General features: G+C 50.3%; 1 long non-coding RNA gene across 1 annotated transcript; it reads right to left on the bottom strand.

Annotated features, from left to right (window-relative positions):
• Nucleotides 1-995: 995 nt before the first annotated feature.
• Nucleotides 996-10373, bottom strand: LOC149870133 (uncharacterized). The gene is made up of 3 exons (XR_016440693.1): nt 10228-10373; nt 9897-10055; nt 996-1748 (listed from the first exon to the last, which is right to left on the bottom strand). It is a non-coding gene; the product is annotated as an uncharacterized LOC149870133 (long non-coding RNA).
• Nucleotides 10374-22038: the final 11665 nt, after the last annotated feature.

Below are 22038 nucleotides of genomic sequence, written 5' to 3'. Positions count from 1 at the left end.
TCCATTCTCCTGCTGTTAACTTACATAACTCCCAATCTGACCAATGGGACATTTTCATATTAAGGGCTCCTAGACCAGGCCATCAAATGTCATTTGAGTGTATGAGACACCTAGGTGGATATGATAGTTAAAAGAATTGGAGATGAGACTTCAGCACAAATAAGGTAAAGATGCCAAAGCAATACTTTTATTAAGTGTAAATAAGTGTTTAAGTGCCAGAGCATACAATATTTTGGGACAGATGAGTGAGGGACGAGGAGTGAGCATATTGAATTCTTATCCAAATGTAAAAAGAAAATATTAAACAGTAATACTGATGTTAAGACAAACTATTCTAAACTAATAAAAAACGTAGTACTTCTGCCTGTTTGTCTGTCATGCTGGGGCCAACTATGCATTCGCCTTGGAGAGGGCAGGTGGCAATTGGCTGCATGGGCCCTGCCCCCTCAGGCAGGGAGCCAGAGGTAGAGGGAGAACCTTAGGCTTTAAAACTGTTTTGGTTTGTCACAGCTGATAGGAGCCAGGGGCAGTAAGACCCAGAGAAAGCCTAAGCAGGACTGAGCAGCCCAGCCCACCCCCTGCCTGCTGGTACTGTCAGTACCACATGGCCGAGCCGCATTGCCGGATTAGGCAGCCAGGGGCCCGGCACATGGGTGGGTGTGGTTGGGCAGCCAGGGGCCAGATGCGGGGGGGGGTGTAGGCAGGGGCAGAGTGTCTGTGGGGGGGGGTGTATTCATAGGAGAGTGCCACACACATACCCCACTATACACATGCACCCACACTTGCCTCACACTACCATTCACACAGACCCCCTCACACCCAGCCCCCCACATATCCCCCCCACACACACACACGCTCCCTCATCCCTTACACCCACAGACCCCAAAAACCTATATCCACCCTCCACGATATACAAGAGTAAAACTTCATTTTAAGCTACTGCATAATCACCTCTGCATATACTACACAAATGCATGTAAATCAGGACATTTTTTTTAATCAAATTAATGAATGCTGGAGAAGTTTTCTTTTTGGAATATAATTTGGTATTTTTCTGGTTCCAAGATGGCAAAACCCCTTGCTGAAAGGAGTACTGGCGTCTGCTCCCCCAGTGTATCTGGGGAACAGGTACGGGGCCCTGGCAGCCTTGGAGGAGGAGACAAAGGAGGAATATTCTCCAGTAGAGGAGGATGCGGAGGATGCAGACTGGGGGACCACTGCCCAGGCAGAAGAAGAAACACCAAGGTATTGTGGTGGGTGACTCAATCCTGAGAGGCACGGAAGGGCTGATCAGCTGACCAGATCCCATGATGAGAGAGGTCTCCTGCATACCTGGAGCTAAGATCAGTGATATCACTGCAAGGATTCCTAAACTCATCAAGCCCTCTGACTGGGACAGAACCCATGGTCCTTGTCCATGTGAGCACTAATGATGTGGCTGGGAGTAGTCCTGACTGCATCATGAAGGACTTCCATGAGCTGGGGGTCAGCCTTACAAAGTCAGGGGCAGAGGTGGTATTCTCCTCCATCCTTCCAGTTGGCAGCAGCTGAAGGCACCAGGATGCCTGCATCAGGGAAGTCAACCGGCGGCTCCAGAGATGGTGTCTTCAGGAGGGATTCAGATTCTGCAACCACGACCAGCACTTCCAGGGAGAAGGCTTCCTGGGATGGGATGATCTTCATCTCTTTCCTAGAGGTAAGCATCTGTTCTTCTGCAGGCTGGCTGATCTCCTCTGAAGAGCTTTAAACTAGGTTTAAGGGGATGGGGAACCAGTGGTTGATGAGAACCCAGGGTAGGAAAGCCACAAACAAGGCACAGGACCTAACCAGGTAAGCACTAAGGGGAACGCATGCCATCAAGGCAAAGGAACACCAAGAGCACCCACTGGGGGACTAAAATGTCTTTACACAAATGCCAGTATGGGGAACAAGCAGGAGGAGCTCACACTCCTACTTCCTAGCATACAGTATGACCTAGTCAGCTTAACTGAAACAGGGTGGGATTCTACGCACGACTGGGTGGTAGGTATTGAGGGGTACAGGTTGTATAGACAAAACAGAGTGGGGAGAAAAGGTTGGGGTATAGCTCTCTATGTTACGGAGCAGTACACATCTTCCATCATAAAGGCAGGAGTAGAGGAGGGCAATACCAAGGCATTGCAGGTCAGGATCCAGGGGGAGTCAGGGAAAAAGGACTTGTTGTGGGGGTATACTACAGACCTCCTCACCAGGATGATAAGCTAGACGAGGTACTCTCCAAGTAGCTCTCAGATGCCATACAGGCGAGGGAGGCAGTGATCATGGGGGACCTAAATTACCCAGACATCATCTGGGAGGAACAGGCGACCAAAACAAGCTGCTCAAGGAGGTTCTTATACTGTGTGCAGGACCCCCACCTAACCCAGATGGTGTCCAGTCCTACCAGGGGTAGCGCCTTGCTAGATGTGGTCTTAGCAACAGGGGATGATCTTGTGGGGACCTGCAGGTACACTGCCTGGGTGATAGTGACCATCACTTGGTAGTGTTCACTATCCAGCGAAGGGTGATAAAAATATCCAGGGATGCTAAAGTTTTAGACTTCAGAAAGGCCAACTTTAATAATCTTAGAAACCTAGTTAGTGAGGTGGCAGAACTCAAGAGCATCGAGCTAATGGGGGTCCAAGAGGGTTGGAAGTTTCTCAAGGGAGTGATCCTTGGGGTACAAAAGGAGTCTATCCCCTTATGCAGGAAAGGGGTTAGGGGGATAAAAAAAAAAAAGCCCCCTTGGCTGAACAGGAAGCTTCAGGAAAGACTGGGGACAAAGAAAGAGATGTATAGGCAGTGGAAGCAGGGGGCAGCCACCAAGGAGGTAGACACCACCCTGTCGTGCTATTGCAGGGAGTCAGGCAGGTCATGGCAGGACTGGAGCTTAGGCTGGCTACAACAATTAAGGACAATATAAAGTTCTACAGATACATAGCAAGCAAAAAGAAAGTGCAGAATAGCATAGGGCCCCTGCAGAACAAATCAGGTCAGTTGGTGGTTGACGCAGAGAAAAAGGCAGAGCTCTTCAATGAGTTCTTCGCTTCAGAATTCCTTAATACTGACCAAGACAATCCCCCCCACCTTGAGCACAGACGGATGTCCAAAAGGCAGAAGACCACCAAAGGTTTGTGCTGACTTAGTTAAAGAGCACTTGGAAGGGCTGGATGGGTACAAGTCAGCCAGCCTGGATGACCTGCATCCACGGGTGCTGAAGGAATTGGCCAGTGTCATTGCTGCGCCACTGGCCCAGCTGTTTGAGCTCTCATGGTGCTCCGGCCAGGTCCCTAAGAACTGGAAAAAGGCCAACGTGGTGCCCATTTTTAAGAAGGGAGGAGCTGGGTAACTTTAGGCCAGTCAGTCTTACCTCTATCCCTGGGAAAATGCTAGAAAAAATCATCAAAGAGCATATTTGTGAAGGCCCAGCAGGGGAAGCAATGCTGAAAGGAAACCAGCATGGGTTCATCACAGGTAGATCCTTCCTGACAAACCTTATAGCCTTTTATAACCAGGTCACACACTGCCTTGACACAGGAGCTGAGGCTGATGTGATCTACCTGGATTTTAGGAAGGCCTTCGACTCAGTTTTACACCCTATTCTCATAGGGTAGCTAATAGGCTGTGGAGTGGATGCCTACACAGTCGGGTGGGTGGCTAAGTGGCTTAGGGTCTGCACCCAGAGAGTGGTGGTTGACGGGTCATTCCCGGCCTGGAAGGAGGTCGGCAGGGGTGTCCCGGAGTGTTTGGCCCTTGGGCTGGTATTATTTAATATCTTCATCAGCAATTTGGACGAGGGTGTGGTGAGCACCCTCTCCAAGTTTGGATGATACCAAATTATGGGACAAAGTTAATACACCAGAGCTCAGGGAGCAGATGCAGGCCGACCTGGACAGGTTAGATCAATGGGTGGAACATAATAGGATGCAATTCAACAAAGATAAATGTAAGGTGCTCCACCTGGGGATTCCTCCTTCCTAGCACACCTACAGGTTGGGTCTTCCTCAGCACCTCAGAGGCTGAGAGAGATCTTGGAGTCATAGTTAACTCCAAGATGAACATGAGCTGGCAGTGTAATGAGGCCGTCAACAAAGCTAATCGTACCTTGTCATGTATTAGCAGATGCATGACCAACAGATCGAGAGAGGTGGTGCTTCCCCACTATGTGGCACTAGTCAGGCCGCAGTTGGAATACTGTGTCCAGTTTTAGGTGCTGCACTTCAAGAGGGACACGGAAGATCTGAAGAGGGTTCAGAGGAGGGCCACTGACATGATTAGTGGTCTCCGTGAAAGACGCTACGAGGAGAGGTTGAGAGAGCTGGATCTCTTCAGCCTATACAAAAGCCAGCTGACGGGTGACCTTGTAGCCACTTATAAATTTATCAGGGGAGGACGGCATGGAATTGGGAATACGCTGTTTACCAGAGCACCCCAAGGAGTAACTAGGAATAATGGGTGCAAGTTAGTGGAGAGTAGTTTTAGGTTAGATATTAGGAAGACATTTTTTTCAATAAGGGTGGCTAGAGTCTGAAATGGGCTTCCAAGAGAGGTGGTGCTGTCACCTAACTTGGAGGTCTTGAAGAGGAGGCTTGACAGTTGCCTGGCTGGTGTCATCTGACCTCGGTCCTCTTTCCTGCCAGGGGCAGGGGGTCGGACATGATGATCCATTGGGTTCCTTCCGACTCTATAATCTATGAATCTACTTCTGGCGGTAGGGGGCCAGACTTCTGGTGGTAAAGGTCAAGGGTCAGGGGGTGGGATTTCTGGTTACAAGATGGCCAGGGGGTGGGGCACCTGCTAAGTGGTAGTGCTACCCATGCAGCCCTTGACTGCAAAACTTGGTAAGTGGCCCTTCGCCCAAAATAATTGCCTGTCCCTGGTTTGCATGGCCGGCCCTAAAGGGTGAGTGGTGGGGGGCACATAAGCTCTCCTTGAAATGGTCCGTCATTTGTGACAGGCAATTGGCTAGTAACTATTATATTCACAATAAGTATCTAATTTTTTTTCTTTTGACATGTATAATAAACTAAGAATTAAGTTATGAAAGTAATTCTTCTAGTAGGAATTGTGAGGCAGAAAACCAAATATTCTATTTACCTAAATCCAAGATGACATCAAAATTAAAACAACCCCCCTCAATTAATTAAATTTTATATATGGAAAAAATTATAAATGTTGTTGTTACATTCTATGTATAGAATCTAATTATTGGGAGGGGATATTTTAATGTTGGCTGCCCTCTACTCCTCCTTCCCCACCGTGACTGCAGCAGGGCGAGAAGCAGTAGTGGGGCAGGTGGTGAGGAAGTTAAGTGGCCTGACCCACTCTTCTTATCCTGTGCAGTCCCCCCAATCCCTGCTGCCACTTACTATACATTGTGGCACTGATTCCACTCTGGCCCAGGGCACGGAACACATGGTCTCTCAAGCCCCATCCCAGTCAGGCAGAAACAGCTGCAGCGGTGGCAGCTCTGGATCTGTGCAGCTTAGTGCATGTCAGAGTGGCAAAGTGATAAGGCAATTGTGCTTGCCTCCTAATGAAGTAGAGCAGTTCAAAACTGAGTCTATATCCTGTGAGCCAGTGGCGACATGTAGGGGGGGTGCATGTGGGTGCACCTGTACCCCTGAGCATGGTGATGCACCCCCCATGAAAAGGTGTCAGCAGCGTCTGCAGGCAGTCGGTGATCACTAATGGCTGCCACCAATGCTGCTGGTGGTGCCTATGCATGGTTTCCAACCCCTGGTCAATGCTCGCCACCCCACTTCCCCCACCACCGACAGCACCTGCAGCATCTGCAGGAGCTCCCTGCTTGCTGGCGCTGCGCTCCTACCACCGTCAGTGCCACCATGTCCCCCCTGCCAGCTGCCAGGGGCATGTATTGTTCATGCTGTGAGCTGTAGCTTTGATCAGCAAAATACTTAAGCAGCTACCTAATTTTGAGCACATAAACATCACAGTTGGCTTCAGTGGACCACCCATATTTAACTTTAGGCACAAGCCTAAATGGATGAGGATACTGGTTCTCAAGGAGTTTCTCTGGCAGCTGGAGATATTCAGTGAATTAAGACAAATCTTGCTTAGGCTTCTTGTAGAAGAGAATTAGGAGGATGAAGCTGCTCTGAGGTATCTACAAAAGTGGGATATTCCTCTATTGAAGAGAGCTCTCCATTTGCCAGTTAAATTTGTTTTAATGCTGCTTGGTAGCATTCCTTGACAGGACAGAAAATCTTGGCTATAGAAAACACTAGGGGTGCATCCACACATGCAGGCATGTGCGCTTGCAGCAGTTCAAATAAGAGCAGCACAAATCTGCCGGGGATTTTTGCCTCCACACACATGCCTGAACATGCACTCTGGTGTGAGGCAAGTTGTGCCACTTGGGGCAAACTGACCCTGCTCAGCTCCTCCCAGATATGTAACCAGGAGGAGCTGGAGGCTATGCTGTGCTGGTCCCAACAGTATAAAAAGCTGCTCTGGCAAGCAGCTTGGGGCTACTTGCTCTCAGGGGCTTCTCAACCATTGTATCTTTCAAACTTAGCCCCCACTACTGTGTGGGGCCAATTAGTTAACTAGGTGGGCCTTAAGGCCCACAATCTCTGGAAGATACAAATAGACAGGAGCCTCTCAAGCCCAGCCAGTTGGTATCTGGGGAGACTAGTCTCCCATGCCAGTGCTGCACCAGCCTTGACCTAAAGTAGACCCTGCACCATCTACCCACTGCAGCAGTCTGGCAGTAGGGGTTGCTGCCTATTCATAGATTCATAGATGCTAGGGTCGGAAGGGACCTCAATAGATCATCGAGTCCGACCCCCTGCATAAGCAGGAAAGAGTGCTGGGCCTACAATACCCCAGCTAGATACACATCTAACCTTCGCTTGAAGACCCCCAGGGTAGGGGAGAGCACCACCTCCCTTGGGAGCCCGTTCCAGACCTTCGTCACTCAAACTGTGAAGAAGTTCCTCCTATTATCCAATCTAAATCTGCTCTCTTCTAGCTTGTGGCCATTATTTCTTGTAACCCCCAGGGGGGCCTTGGTGAATAAATACTCACCAATTCCCTTCTGTGCCCCCCTGATGAACTTATAGGCAGCCACCAGGTCGCCTCTCAACCTTCTCTTGCGGAGGCTGAAAAGGTCCAGTTTCTCTAGTCTCTCCTCGTAGGGCTTGGCCTGCAGGCCCTTAACCATACGAGTGGCCCTTCTCTGGACCCTCTCCAGGTTATCCGCATCCTTCGTGAAGTGCGGCGCCCAGAATTGCACGCAGTACTCCAGCTGCGGTCTGACCGGCGCCCGATAGAGGGGAAGTATCACCTCCTTGGACCTATTTGTCATGCATCTGCTGATGCACGATAAAGTGCCATTGGCTTTTCTGATGGTTTCGTCACACTGCCGACTCATGTTCATCTTGGAGTCTACTAGGACTCCAAGATCCCTTTCCACTTCCGTGCCACCCAGCAGGTCATTTCCTAGGCTGTAGGTGTGCTGGACATTTTTCCTCCCTAGATGCAGCACTTTGCATTTCTCCTTGTTGAACTGCATTCTGTTGTTTTCTGCCCACTTGTCTAACCTGTCCAGGTCTGCTTGAAGCTGCTCCCTGCCCTCCGGCGTGTCCACTTCGCCCCATAGCTTAGTGTCATCTGCAAACTTGGACAGAGTACATTTCACTCCCTCATCCAAGTCGCTGATGAAGACATTAAAGAGTATCGGTCCAAGGACCGAGCCCTGCAGGACCCCACTGCCCACACCCTTCCAGGTCGAAACCGACCCATCCACCACGACTCTCTGGGTGCGACCCTCCAGCCAATTCTCCACCCACCGGACTGTGCAGTCATCCAAGTCACAGCCCCTCAACTTGTTCACCAGTATGGGGTGGGATACCGTATCAAAGGCCTTCCTGAAGTCCAAGTATACGACATCCACCCCTCCTCCTGCGTCGAGGCGTTTTGTAACCTGGTCATAAAAAGAGACTAGATTGGTCAGGCACGATCTGCCTGCCACGAACCCGTGCTGGTTTCCCCTCAGCATAATTTGTCCTGCCGGGCTCTCACAAATGTGAGCCTTGATAATTTTTTCAAAGACTTTGCCAAGGATGGAGGTGAGACTAATTGGCCTATAGTTGCCCGGGTCCTCCTTCCTCCCCTTCTTGAAAATGGGAACCACACTGGCCCTTTTCCAGTCCTCCGGGACTTGACCCGTGCGCCACGAGCATTCAAATATTCCCGCCAGTGGCTCTGCAATGATGTCAGCCAGTGCTTTCAGTACCCTCGGATGGAGCTCATCCGGGCCTGCCGACTTAAAGGCATCCAGTTCTTCCAAGTGACCCTGCACCACCTCAGGGTCCACGCATGGAAGTCTGGTGCCTTGCTGCTGCCTCTCTACACTCCCAGTGAGAGACTTGTTGTGCCTCTCGCTTAGGAACACTGAGGCGAAGAACTCGTTGCGGAGTTCAGCCTTGTCCCCTCTGCCCATCACCAATTGTTTCTGCCCATTTAGCGGAGGTCCTATTCCTCCCTGGGCCTTCCTTTTGCTCCCTATATATCTAAAAAACAATTTCTTATTGTCTTTTACTTGGGTTGCCATCCTCAGCTCCATGGTAGCTTTGGCCTGTCTAACTGCCTCCCTACAAGCACGAGCAGAAGAAGTATATTCCTCTTTGGTGATCTCTCCCTGTTTCCACTTTTTATGTGCTCCCCTTTTGGCCCTTAGTCTGCCCTGGATTTCTCTGGTCAGCCAGGGAAGCCTCCTGGCCCCTTTCCCTCTTTTACCTCTCACGGGGATCGTCTCGCTTTGTGCTCGAAGGATAGTTTCCTTAAGGCACAGCCACCCTTCTTGGGCTCCCATCATTTCAAAACTACTACTCTGCAGTGCGTCCTTCACTAATCGCCTGAGTTCACTGAAATTAGCTTTCCTAAAGTCCAGCACGTTCACCCTACTAGTTACCTTACCCACTCGACGCCTTATGTTGAATTGTATTTTTAGGTGATCACTGTCCCCCAGATGGCTACCGATCTGTAGGTCCCCTACTATGTCATCCCCCGTTGCCAATACCAGATCCAGTAAGGCATTCCCCCTAGTGGGACCATGTACCTCCTGCGTCAGGTGGAGGTCCTGTACACAGGTTAGAAACCTGCGTGAGCGGTGGGACTTTGCTGTCTGTGTCTCCCAGCAGATGTCCGGGTAGTTTAGGTCCCCCATGACCACCGCCTCTTTAGCTTTTATGGTCTCCGAGAGTTGCCTCAGGAGCCCCAAATCTATTTCTTCCCCTTGATGTGGGGGTCTGTAGCAGACCCCTACCACCAAATCCTTTTCTCCTTGCCCCCCATGTAGCCTAACCCACAGTCCTTCTACTTCCTCATCCTTTGATTCTGTCTTGATGAGGGTTGATGTATATTGCTCCTTGACATAGAGCGCAACCCCTCCCCCCTTTTTCCCCACCCTGTCCTTTCTGTACAATCTATAGCCCTCGATATGTACCGCCCAGTCATGGGATGAATCCCACCAGGTTTCCGTCAGCCCCACTAAGTCATAGGCGTTTAGTGCAACCAGGAGCGCTAGTTCATCCTGCTTGTTCCCCATGCTCCTAGCATTAGTATATAGGCACTCGAGCCCTACGACTGGTGCCTTTGCTGCCCCCCCGCTCCAAGTCCCAAAGGGCTCTTTGTCTCTTACCTTCTCATTCCTTACCTGTGCCGTATTGCTGTCCACCCCCTGTCTTTCATGTTCCCAAAGCTCTCTTTCTTCAGGCTGGGCTGTCCTTGTTGGTGCCACCTGGTTTGGTGGTCCACAGCTTCCCCCGCCCTCATCTTCCCCTCCCCCCGACGAGCCTAGTTTAAAGCCCGCCGGAGGAGATCCGCCAACCTGTAAGAAAACACACGCTTACCTTTGGGGGACAGGTGAAGCCCATCCCAGCTGAGCATGTCCCTCGTTGTAATGTGTGGGTCATTGTCCAGGAAGCCGAAGCCTGCCTCGAGACACCACTGCCGAAGCCGCCAGTTGGTCTCTCGGACGCAGTTCTCATGCCGTCTGCCGCGTCTGTTCACTGGTAGGATGGAAGAGAATACCACCTGTGCACCGACTTCCCTCAGCACGCTGCCCAGAGCGTGGTAGTCCGCCATCAGGTGATCGGGGGTTCTCCTGGCCGCATCATTAGTACCCACATGGACAAGGACCGTGGGGTAGTAATCGGTGGGCTTGATCCTGGCCTGGATTACCTCCGTCACATCCCGAATCTTAGCTCCAGGCAGGTAGTAGACCTCTCGTGCTGAAGGGTCCTGGCGACAAATGGGCCCTTCCGCACCTCTCAGGATGGAATCGCCTATGACGAGCACGCGTCTCCTCCTCTTCTGGGTCCTGTCGGTCTGTTTGGAGTGTGAAGAATGTGGCGTTTCTTCCTGCCCAAGGGTTTCCTCCTCCCTTTCCATCTCCTGCAGAGTCGCCAAGGCCTCGTACCTGTTCTCCAGTCAGGACTGGAGAAGCTGGTACCTGCTCGCTGCGAGCTGCTCCAGTCCTGGCTGTGACCGTCTGCCACTCTGCTGTGGAGGTCCTTCCCTGGGCTGCTTCTTCCTTGGGTGCCTGGTCCTGCAGGGAAAGGAAATAACTGTCAATTTCCTCCTCCGCCTCCCTGATCCCCCTCAGCCTGCTAACCTCCTCCCGGAGCTCCCTCACCTGTGCCTCCAGAGCCCTAAGCCGGGCACCTGCCGGACAGGTGTGGGGGCTCCCAATCTCTGCCCCCCCCGGCCCTGCTGGGGATCCCCCACAGGCCAGGAGGTAGGGGGACATCAGCTCCCCCATGGGCTCAGTCTGGGTGGAGGCCTCAGACCAGCCCCGGTTAGCCTTGTCCCCCTGGGCAGAGGCCCTAGCAGCACTCCTCGTAGACACCATTCTAAGCTGCTGTTTGTAGACCTGTGTGGTGTCTACGTCCTACCCGTACAGGAGTCCCACTCCTGGCCCGCCCGCCGGCGCAAACGCCTGCGCAAACGCCGGCGCGCTCTTACAGAGCGCGCCTGTTTGCGCACTCTGTTCGCGCTGCGCGGCTCGGGAGCGTGGCTCCCTACCGGCTCAGCTATATGGGACCCGGGGGGCTTCCCCTCCGGATCCGGCTCAGCTGTGCCAAGGCCCTCTGCCCCACTTACCTTTGGGGGATCAGCTGCTGCTGCCCCCGCTGCCGATTCCTCTGCTGCTGCTGCTGCCGCCGCCGCCACTGCCTCCGGTCAGAAGTTAGTTATGGGGCACACCTGCGTGCGGGACACACGTGTGCCTGATTCCTCTCCTTCCCGCTGCTGCTTCCCAAGTGAGGGAACTACGTCACCCTGCGGCTTTGAAACCTGCGGTTTGAATTACCCGCCCCCGCTCTAACAGCCAATCAGGCGCCCGGTCTACCCGGAAGTGCCTGTCGGCAGTTCCTGGCTGTTACCTGCTGCCACCTGCAACAGCATCCGTCCCCTTGGACCTGCAGCCCTGTGTCTGCATGCCTGCCAGATCTGGACAGGGACTAACTGACTGTCTGGGCTGTGGCATGGGCACTGCAGCAAAGTCTCCTGCACCTCTGGGCCAGCTGCCATTGGGTTGTGGCTGCACAGTTGGCCTTTGCGTAGCACCACTGCCATGTGTGGCCCCAGCCTGCCATCTTGGCAGCTATCACTTGGAAGATGTGCTGAGTGTGGTGGCCAGCATTGAACTGTCAAAGCATGTCTTCCTGGCCCCAAATAGCTAGGAGTTCAGTCACTTAATTTGCCCTCCATCTGGGTCCCCAATACCAGCCCTGGGCAGGGTCCTCTGCCTGGGTCCTGCCACTTGCCTCACTAGCAGGAATCCTGGTGTTCCTTGTTTAAAAATTACAAATTCTCTCCTAAAATATCCCAAATTCACTCTTTAAAATACCCCAAAATTTGTGTTCTTCCATGATTAAAATAAAATGATCAATCAATTGGACAGTGTTTTATTGATATATTTACAATTTTAAAGCCATTTGGAAGCCTGCCAGTGCCTCTATCATCATAATAAAATACATTCTAAATATCTATATGTTTTGGTGTTTGCTATTGGTTTTCTTATCAAAGAAAAATCAAAGCTCCCTGTGACCCATTTACTAACCAGGATGTGGAGACAGTTGCCCCTGCAGCCACCGCTTCTGCCAGCAGGTCCCATCCTTTCTGACAGCTGGGCTCATAGGATGCAAGATGTGGGGGATGTGGGGTTTGCAGGAAGGGGTGTGGGAGGTGGGTTTGGGGTTCTTGCGTAGGTGTTGGGTGTTCATGGGTGGGTGTGGGTATGGGTGGATGTGGGGCTTGTGTGGGGGGATATGGGGTTTGTGGGTAGGTTTGTGGGGGGGCTTGAGCAGGGACCACCACGCACCTGCCCCCCCACCTCATGCAGCACTGGCAGCAATGCCAGTCAGCCGGGCTGTCGAGGCCGTGGCCTGGCTGCAGACACAGCCCTCAGCAGCACAGTGCTGCCTCACCCAGGGTGTGTACATGCTGAACACCCTGACCATGACCAGTCCACTAGCACACAGCTTTGGACATGACTGGGAAAGCCCCGTGCGCTAGTGGGGTGGGCTGGACCCCCAAGCTGGCTCAGATCCATTCAGCACAGTGCCCATATCAGGCAGTGCCATGCCCCCATGAGCTGTACCTGCAGCCAGGCCCTGATAGCCTAGCTGGCTGCTGCTGCCAGTGCCACAGGGGGTGTGAGAACATGCATGTGGTGGCCCCTACTCAAGCTCCCCAACAAATCCCACACCCACACACCCCACAGCCACCCACATACACCACATCCATAACACCCCCCAACACCATCACCCACATGTCCCTGCTAACTTACCTGGGACAGCACGTAGGTCTGGGTCATGCCCCACCCCTGTTTGCCCCGCACACTGAGGCAGCAGGGCACCATAGAGATGCTCTGGCTAGATACAAGTGCATTTCTCTGGAGGACCCCCCCCCCCAGTTGCCTCAGGGCATGTTTGTGAACCATGTCTTGCCCCATTTTTTTTCCCACAGCTTTTTATTTTTGATACCTGGATTTACATTTTTCCATTCCAAGCATGTCTCTTGTGGCATCTCAAGCTGTTTTGAGACACCACAGCAGACATTTGCATGCTCGTCTGGACGTGTCCTAGGTGTGTTTAGTTCTGTTTCTGCTGGCCTAAATTTTTTAAGCAGCACTTTCTGCTTACCTAAACTCCCTTTCTTCATCATATGGATATAGGTACTATTCTTTATTTTCTGCCCAAAAATAATTTTCTGGACAATTTGTAGAATTTTTGTCTACTTATCAATTCTGTTGGTTAATTCTGAAAACGTATTGTATCAGGGACTACCTCAAGATATATGGGGTCCAGAACAAGTCCTACAGCATGTTATTTACCTGACAAGAGATGATGGAGAGTTATTAACCTTATTGACTACTCTAACAGGGAAATGGTATGCTAAGAAGTCTGAGTGGAGCTAGTAGAATTTAATATCTTTACCAGTTTGTCTGCAGGTAGGGGAAAATATATGGGCCAGAAAATTCCCAAATGGGACAAAGAGACAGAGGTGATGAAACAGGAAGACCCAGGACTAAGCAGAAAACACCTAGAGGCACCCAAGAAATTATGGTCCTTTTTTTTTTTTAAAGCAAACAGCTGAATATAATTTTAACTTTAGCCTTCTTTTTTTGACCTGGTCTGGCTGCAATCTGAAGCAGATAGTTGCTGTGTGATTCTGATGAGATGCTTTTAGCTTAGGTAAAAGGATCCTCATTGCTCCAGAAAACACCGCTGAGTCCCAAGACCAGGGGTCAACAACCCCAGGCACATGTGCTGAGCACAGCACGTGAGACCATTTTGCTCAGCACACCACTGCTGACCTGGGCTCTAGGCAGCTGCTGCCAGCCACAAAGCTCGGGCTGCTCCCAGCAGGCAGCAGTGCAGCTGCAAGCCTTTCTGCAAGCAGACCGGGCTCTGTGGTTGGCAGCAGCTACCCAGAGCCTAGGCTGGCTGCAGCCAGGAGGCTACAAACATCTGCTCTGGGCTCTAACATTAGCTCCATACCAGTAGGTGCACTTGTGCCTTGAAGCAGATAGTAGGGGAGCGGCCTGAGGCAGTGCAACCCTGGCCACTCCCCAGCTGCCAACGCAGAGCTGATGGTGGGGCTCCAGAGCCCAGCGCAGCTGTTTGTAGCTAGCCTGGGCTCTGGACAGCTGCAGCAGGCAGGAGGCAGGCTGCAAACAGCTGTGCTGGACTCCACAGCCCTGGCATCAGCTCCATGCTGGCGGCGACTGCTCATGTACCTCAGAGAGGACAGCATGAGGGCTGTGCTGCCTCCGGCCCTATCCCCACCATCTGCTCGGAGGCACACGTGCTCCCACTGGTATGGAGCTGATGCCGGAGCCCAGAGCAGCTGTTTGCTACCTCCCGGCTGCAGCCAGCCCAGGCTCTGGTAGCTGTTGCCAACCACGGAGCTGAGGCTGCTTGCAGAAGGGCTTGCAGCTGAGCCTGCCTGACTCCCACCCATTCTGAGCCCAGCCCTGGCCCAGCTCCCCTACCGGAATGACTCTAGCACTGCTTCTTGCCAGGAGCACAGCACCTTTTGCGGGTTTAGCTGTACAGGGTGGGTGGGTGGGTGGGTGGGTGGACTGATGGGCAGGCTCTGGGCCCGGGCCTCATCCAGCTGTGCTGCAGCCCAGGGGCTGGCTCCCCGGGGAGGCACCGGGGCTCCGGCCGGACCAGGGCATTGTTGGGTCAAACTTTATCCAGTGGCCTAGGAGCCCGGCTCTGTGTGCCCACACATCTGGTTTTGTGTGTTTGTCTGCCTCTGTCTGGTTCTGTGTGCACACATGTCTGGTTCTGGATGTCTGTTCTGAGTGTGTTCTGGTTTCCTGTGTTTGGGCACATGGTTCTCTGTGTGCATGTGTCTGGTTCTTTCTCTCTCCTTTCTCTTGTTTGTCTCTTTTTTTCTCTCTCTCTCATTGCAACATGCTCAACAAAAAAGGAATACACAACAACAAAGGCAATATTTATGATTATTAAATATACTAATATGCAGCACGTCCTGCCATGTACGCCCTCCCCCTCGCCATTTTGATTTTCTGGCATGCCAGCACTCCAGCACCTTCCAAGGTAGACATTGTGGGTTTTTTGGTGTTCTGGCCAAAAAACATTGCCTACCCCTACCCTAGAGTATTCCAGAAAGTTGAGCCTTCAGGAGCATGATAGCGAATGTTTCTGAGCTGCTGGAAAAGTTTGGGAGCAACAACACTAGCTTTGGGCTTGAGGTCTTTGAACTGTGGAGTTCCCATATTGCAAAGGGGTGTCAGAAAATAGGTCTGAACTCAAAATGAGTATTGAGAGGCCTAAAGCCTGGTTAATACCTAACTGGTGCCCAGGACCAGGATGCTAAGCATATTTGGGATTAGTATCTAATGTTAGGCAAGTGTTAGATAGGAGGAGCTGGACTAGATACGTCATTTGCTGGAAGTGTTCTTCTAGAAGAGAAATGGCTGCAGCTCAGTAGCGGTTACAATGAGTGGAGTTTTGTATTTATGTCTTGGCAATAAAATGCTTAATTCTGTAAAATACCTCAGTATTTGTGCAATCCATTGCGTGAATCAACGCATGAAAATATTCTGGGAAGTGCAGGCATACAACTTCAAATCTAAAGTGACTAAATCCTTTCATGCAATGAAGACAGCTTTTTTCTATATTCCCTTTCTCAGGATGTCAAAGATCTGTTTTTCCGAAGGATTTGAACAAGTTGACTTGCACCCTAGGGGAATTTCTAGATGCTTTGTGGTTGACTAATGAATCAGAAAGTTTCTTGCTAAGGACTGGGGAATGCTTGACCTCATTTCTGTGAACACTGTATACAAGTAAAAGATTTTCTTTTAGTGCCTCCTAGATCTCTATTGTGTATGCAATTATGACATGGGAATTCAGTCGATCAGTAGTTTGTAATTATCTGCGTTTTTAGTTTGGGGAATATATGGAAATAATTAGCTTTCTAGAGACTTAACAGAAGAATTAAGAGCCCTTTTATGAGTAAATGATTTGAATGAATTTTTGGTAAAAGCACAAGAGGAATCTAGAACCTAATGCATCTTGATCAAGTAATATCAAATACATGTCTTTGTCAAAAGTACTAATAATCACTGGTCTAAAAAAGTAGGTATCAACAGAGTTTGGATGAAAAACAAGATTTACCAAATTAGTGATATTCTGAGAGTCATAACTAGGGACCTACTGAATTCACGGTGGAAGTGGGCTGTGCAGCACCTCCTTGAATTTGCAGGTTCCCCCATGTGCTCCCCCTTCTCCCCACACACACTGATTGGCAGAGGGGCCCCATCGCTTGCTCCTAATCAGTAGGGAGGTGAAAACCGTGGTTCTAAATTTTTGCTTCCTTGCTTTTCTGCAACAAGCAGCAGGGCCTCAGCCAATCAGCAATGCGGGAAGCATGTGTGGGAACTTTCAAGATTAAAGGAGCTGCTGCACAGTTCACTTCCACTGTGAATTCAGTAGGTCCCTAGTTATAATGCAAGCAGTGCCTGATCCTGCCTTCACTCCACTGACATCAACAGATGTGCCACAGTAGAACTACTGCAAGATCCATGCATAACTAAAATTGAATATTGACCGTAACATGGCATTGTAGAGGTACCAGGGTTTGTATGCACGGTGCTCACACATAGCAGAACATCATTGCTATGTGGATTTTCAGTCATAAGCTGTTCGCAAAAAAATTGCATTGGAAGGCCCTAAGGTAAACCCTTACTCTTACAAATATCACTACCGATTCTTAATGCACAGACGTGAGCGCACACACCCGTTGGCTCTTAAGATCCACACCAAAAAGTTAACCTGTAATACTCGTAACTGAACTAAGCTTACTTACTCTACTAAGCGTGATGGATTATATTGACCCTGCCAGAATGTGAATAAGCTATTTTAGATTCTTCATATTTGCTACTTAAGCCAGCACCCCCCAAAATACATAAAAATCAGCAGGAATGTCATTGATTGCCTTTACTGACAAGCATCAGCCAAGCCCGGTCACAGTCTTATTCAACACAAAGAAAAAATCCCTGAACCTTCTGATTTAAAACTGAGGAGGTGATGTTAGGCTCCCACAACCATAAAACACTTTTTGAGGTGCTGAGTACTTGGAGCTACTATTGATTTTAATTTAAATAAGAGGACTGATTTTAGAGTCTGATATGGTTTTAGCTACGTTTCCCGCTCCCTCCCTCCCCATCTAAAAATTGTCCCTAAACTATCTGGAATCTCTTCTTTCCTTCCTGCTGAGAACATGACAACATAACATTTCCTAATCTTTGTCATATGTTGGTGTATTTTATAAAAAGCAATTTTTTTTCAAAGTAGAATTCAGGGAAACCACACACTGCAATGCATGTCTTTTGTTTGCTCTCTCACTCTCCTTCTTCTTGACCTTACTTGGTCTATTCATTTGAAAAGCCAACAGTTATTTTCACTTAAGCTACATTTGTAAGACTTCAGTCAAATATGACTTTTTTATATCCTATTACATTTCATGCAGTTTATGCAGAATTAAATTTCCTACAACTGTAGGACATTAGGACCATTGCTGGGGTTGTTTTTATTATTTTTTCGTTGGGGGGGGTTCTTACTGACAGATTTCTGAAAGTGGTATAAATCAGACTAAATTTTGAACCATTTCCTCCCTTCTTGCTGAGCCAAAATCCCATTAAAGTTAACTTTGAGATTTGGCCCCATAACTACATGAGTGTAAAAAGGCTGTAATTTATAAGGCCATATCCAGTCTGTCTATTATACCTCTGGAAAAAATTGCAAAAATATATTAAAAGACATGACTTTTACTTGTCAAGTTCCTATAAAGAGTTGAGTAATTTCAGGTAGGAGACCTAATAGTTACGTAAGTATTCATACAATTCTACTAACAGACCTGGGCCAATACCTCTAAACATTTTCCTTATTCACTTACATAAAACAGTGAATTTATTTTGGGTGTGTTTGTGCCCCTTTTCTGCTTACTTGTTGAGAACATTCTACCATGACTTTACAGGTAGGAAGGGTAATTACTGCCTTCCAAATATTTGAGCATAATGACAGTATTCAGAATGAATTTTAACTGGTACCCTTCAATATTCACTGGAAGCCACATTCAGTAAGTGAATGGAAGTCACAGCATATTGAAATAGATGGCCAATCAAAACTAATAGAACTTAAATTAGCAAACATTCCCTGTACAAACAAGCTACAGATGGAAAATTGGAGAGACACTATTCAGAGAATAATGTCAAATAATAATTTCAGGGTTAATTTTTCATGCAGGGACAAGGCTGGGCTGGTGCTTGTGTGGGCAACACCAGCCAAGCCCCCCCACCCCCAGGCTGACAGTGGGGGAGGGCAGGGGAAGAGGAGGGGGAAGCCATCACAGAGCAGCCAGCTGCTTTTGAATGGCCAGAGCTAGGGGTGGGCAGCAGGGTGCAACAGAGTCCCACCCTGCCTCACTGGTCCTGCCCAGATCCCCTCCCCCCTGTACCCTGCCAAGGTAGCTGGGGGGGCCCAATGAAGTGAGGGGGGCTCCTTTCCCCATCCCCCATCCAGGCCTCTGGACAGTGGCAGCATCATGGAGCTGCTGGCTGCTGTTGAATGGTAGCCAGAGCTGGGCAGGGGGAGTGGCAGGGTGGAACAGAGCCCCCATGCCTCATGGGCCCAGCCTGGCTCCCTCCAGTACCCCAGCTGGGGTAGCTGGTGGGGGACATGTGGTGAGGGGGCTTCATTTCATCCTCCCCCAGCTCTGGCTATTCAAAAGCACCTGGCAACTCTGTGCTGGCTTCTCCCTTCCCTTTTCCCTCCCTCCCCGACTGACAGCCTGGCTGAGCAGGGGGGAGGGGCTGGGATGGTGTTGCCCACACAAGCACCAATGCAGCCCTGTACCTGCATGAAAAATTAATCCTGGAGGGAACACAAGTTCCCTAAGACACTCTGCTTTAAAGCACCTTCATTTAATACTCATTTGACCAGGGTTAATTTTTCATGAGATCAACCATTTTAAAAGCACTCTGTTAAGTGCTCGTGGCACTCAGGCGAAGTACCTGAAGATTGGAACAAGGCTAATGTGGTTCCCATCTTTAAGAAAGGGAAGAAACTAGATCCAGAGAACTACAGGCTCATCAGCTTGACCTCAATCCCTGGTAAGATTCTGGAAAAAATTATCAGAGAGAATATTCTTGACAAGCTGGCTGATGGCAACATTGGGACAGCCAGCACGGGTTTGTTGTGGGTAGATCTTGCCTGACCAATCTCACCTCCATCTATGACCAGGTGACACATCACCTGGACAAGGGAGAAGTGATTGACATCATATATCTGGACTCTAAAAAAGCCTTTGATCTGGTGTCTCATGACCTCCTCATGGAAAAATTGGCCAACTGTGCCTTGGCTACATTACAGTCCAATGGCTTGGGAATTGGCTCTGAAGTCAGACCCAGAGAGTAGTAGTCAATGAAAGTGAATCATGGTGCTCCGTGACCAGTGGTATCCCCCAAGCCTCTGTCTTTGGATTGTTTCTCTTTAATGTCTTTATCAACAACGTGGATACTGGTGTCAGAAGCGAACTGGCCAAGTTCACCAATAACACTAAACTTTGGGTAGATTGTTCACACCTGAGGATAGGCTGGTGATCCAGGCTGACCTTGATAGGCTTAGAAAGTGTGCGGATAAAAACCCGATGACATTCAATATGGAAAAATGCAAGGTACTCCACCTCAGGGGGAAAAAAAGCCGGCATCATGCTTATAGGCTTGGCAGTGCTACGCTTCCTAGCACCATGGCGGAAAAGGACTTGGGGGTCATGATTGACCACAAGATGAACACGAGCCACCAATCTAATGTTGCAGCTGGTAAAGCGAACAAAACCCTGGCTTGCATCCATAGATGCTTCTCAAGCAAATCTCAGGATGTCATCCTCCCACTGTACTCGGCCTTGGTGAGACCACAGCTGGAGTACTGCATCCAATTCTGGGCTCCACAATTCAAGAGGGATGTGGAGAAGCTTGAGAGAGTCCAGAGGAGAGCCACCTGCATGATCAGAGGACAAGAGAACAGGCCTTATGAAGGGAGGCTGGGAGTAATGAGACTCTTCAGCCTGGAAAAATGCAGGCTCAAGGGTGACCTGGTGGCAGCCTATAAGTATATAAAAGGTGTGTGTCAAGATCTGGGGGAATGCCTGTTCACCAGAGCGCCCCAAGGGATGACAAGTTCCAATGGTCACAAACTCCTCCAAGACCATTTTAGGCTGGATGTGCCCGTCTGGTCTCGAACATCTGGTCACACGCCATACGGACCCGGATGTTCAAGGGTGTTCATCTATCCGTCCTTGCTGTCCTGCCGAGTAGTCGTCTCTCTCCCAAGTAGTCTTCTCCCCAATCTTTCCTGCCACGACTTTGGATCTCATTCTAGTGGTGGGGTGACCAACTGCCAGGGTCCTCGCGACTATGGGACAGTTGTATGGAGGTCTTCTGCGAGGCTCCACCTCCCCTCTACCTCGCCCTCACACCTTGCCTTGATGGGTTCGTGAGGTCCTTCGGCCGGCTTCCCTGACTGTTGGGGCTCTGCGGATGCTCGCGGGGATGGTTTTATCCACCTGCTGGGCCTGGCCCTGCCTCCGCCCACAGTGCCTAACCCCTGCCTTGCCTCCCCAAGATGGGAACCCCTTTTAGGCCTAAGCAACGCTTGGGCTTTAGATGCCATACACCACAACCCCTCCAAAAGTGGGAAACACAAGAAAAGTTATCAACAACAACAAAAATATAAGGCTATGCAAAGGGAGGGGCCCTTTGCCCTCTGGCCACCTACAGTCACAGTCTGCCTACCACCGCCAAGCTCTAGATGCCCAAGATCCCCAGTTGGCTATAAACTGGGTCCGGGCTAGACTGTGAGCTGTAGCGCTCTCCTTCTCCTCACACTTCACCTCGCCTGTGGGCTCACTGGAACCATGGAGGTACACCTCCCCTCTCTCCCTCATTGGGCAGCTCTATGCCATGGGGCCTGGCTTCTGGAACCCCCTGCACTGTTTATACCCTTCAACCCCCACCTGGGGTGTCTCTTCAAGCCCTCCGGAGCCCACAGCTATCCCACATGGTCTGGCGTCTTGGTGGCTGTTGCTCCCTCCAGCTCCTCGGTAGTAGCCCTCAGTGTCATGCTCCTTCCGCTCTTCCCGGTCTTCAGAGTCGGGTCCTTGATCTGGGTGAGGGGCAGCAGTTTCCTCGGTCCCTGCACTGCCACTGGCAGAGCTATTCCTGTGGCGGTTTTTGCAGTGTCCACATGTGTTGGGAGAGGCAGCTCCCCACCCTTTTCCCTCTCATAGGGGTTCTGGGAGTATCCTCCCTGCTGAGGTCCCTGCGGGTCTCGCCCCCCCTTCCTTGCTAGTGGCTCCTTTTATACCCACCGGCCAGCTTCTGCCGCCAGCGTTACCTGCTGGCCGCAGCTGTATACAGATGTGGCTAATGAGCCGCTCGGGTCCCACCTCCATTTCCGTCTTTGCCACAGATCCTGCTGCAGGTAAGAAGTTTTGTGTTTCTTTTCTTTTATTTTCATTTTCCTTGGCGGGTTCCTGGCCCCAGGGTTCCTCCCTGGCTCCTCGGGGTCTTCCTCCCTGTCTCTCCCCATGGCACTGGACATAAGGAAAAACTTCTTTATTGTTTGAGCCCCCAAGGCCTGGAATGGACTCCCTCCAGAGGTGGTGCAAGCACTCTTTTAAGAAATGTTTGGACCTTTGTCTTGCTGGGATCCTTTTACCCTGGCTGACTTCCTGCCCCTGGGGCAGGGGGCTGGACTTGATGATCTTTCAAGGTCCCTTCCTGCCATAATGTCTATGAAATCTATGAAGTCGCAGCTTTTGAGCACTTTCAGGGGCCCGACTGCATGAAAACTGTCACTTGTGTAAGTGCCCTCAATTGTTATGACTAACTCTGAATATTCATGGAGTCATGTTTCTGTAGTTTACCTGGAGATAAACTGGAATGTTTGTTTTAAT

Source organism: Crocodylus siamensis, chromosome 2, assembly GCF_052110815.1.
Source record: "Crocodylus siamensis isolate JL-2025a chromosome 2, ASM5211081v1, whole genome shotgun sequence".
Taxonomy (NCBI): domain Eukaryota; kingdom Metazoa; phylum Chordata; order Crocodylia; family Crocodylidae; genus Crocodylus; species Crocodylus siamensis.
This window is presented reverse-complemented; position numbering and strand designations above follow the sequence as displayed.